The sequence below is a fragment of the Diadema antillarum genome, unplaced genomic scaffold (genome assembly GCF_040938485.1).
Source record: "Diadema antillarum isolate AM-2024a unplaced genomic scaffold, OU_Dant_1.0 seq00000968_RagTag, whole genome shotgun sequence".
Taxonomy (NCBI): Eukaryota; Metazoa; Echinodermata; class Echinoidea; order Diadematoida; family Diadematidae; genus Diadema; species Diadema antillarum.
In genome coordinates this window covers 286,065-287,474 of record NW_027271813.1, presented here as the reverse complement: position 1 = coordinate 287,474, position 1,410 = coordinate 286,065, and positions in this window count along the sequence as shown.

The window sequence follows — 1,410 nt, the reverse complement described above, 5'->3', positions numbered from 1 at the left end:
CACATTAATCCAAACCCCAGGGAGAATGCTTTTAAGTGTATCAAACACTCACAGAATTTCGAGTGTAAATTTGAACAACGCTATTTGTCTTTGGGATAAATGCTATTTTCATACAAACCTTTCTTTTTTAATCAATGCACAAAGCAAACCGTGGAGATTTTTTAAAATTGAATCATACTTTATTAACATTGTTGTGTGACTCTGGCGAACCCCTTTAAGGTCTGAATTGTGCAATTTTCTTAGTCTGCCTCTGAGTTTTAATGGAACATCACTGTCGTGCTTGTTCGATTGTATATACTCTATTATGAAGATCTCATGTAAGAAAAAAAAAATCTGTCAGACTTACGAAACATGATAGACATGATAGACCTATGAATGTTTTGTTTTTTTTCGGTATGTTTGCTCTTTAACGAGGATCTTTTGAATAATAAATGAGCTGATATTTCATCAATTTGTTTTGTTTTATTCAGAAATGCAACAGTAGTCAATTATTGTTCAACTGCCAAAATGACGCGCAGTTCTGTACTTGATTTTTTTTTTTTGGTCTTTATTACTTGAATATTACGCTCTGAATTACTATATCTGCTTTGATAAAGAATTGTGACTAGCGTTAAGAAGGTGGCAATTCTATTCTGTTTCGCACTTGTGGCTAATCGTATGTATACCAGAATTTTCAGGCGGGTTAAGTCAATCAGCTGTTGAATGAAATCATATAATTGTTTTCTTTTTATTTACATCCATGAGGAGGTTTTTACCTGATAGACTTTGCATTTGCGCTTTTAATATCAAAATGCAGACCAGTGCATCAGACCCAACATGAAATTTTGTCAACAAGTATGCTTCATAACAAAAAAGGCTATTCATTGAACCGGATTCGCCGAGACCTACTTTGATTATTATATAACTTTAACCACAGAATACAGAATTCTTTGTTGTTGGTGTTGTTGTTTGTTTGTTTGTTTGTTTGTTTGTTTGTTTGTTTGTCTTCTGGGTTTTCCCCCTTTAACTTTGTCCTAACTACAACATTTATTCACATTTGTTGTTGTTGTTGTGAGTTCAGCAATATAGGGTTCTGTAATGGGAACATTTCTTTCTTCTTCTTTTTTATTGTCGTACAAAACAGACGCTTTTCTCGTGTTTCTTGTCTTGTTTTGGATTTTCTTTGTATTGTCTCACATACTTTTTTTCCTTTCATCTGTATGCCTTTCTTTCCTTCCTCGTCACTGCAGCTTCAGATGGTCATGCCAGAGGGAAAAAATCTATACAAATCTCGTTTCACAAAAAGTCGACAGTCTGAACGTTTTGTGCCTCTTGTGAAAGATGTGGTCGCTGGTAAGGAGGGGGGTGATGGGAATTGGTAAAGGAGTTCCCTTCCTCGTCTTCATTTTATCAATTTACACTCTGCATGGA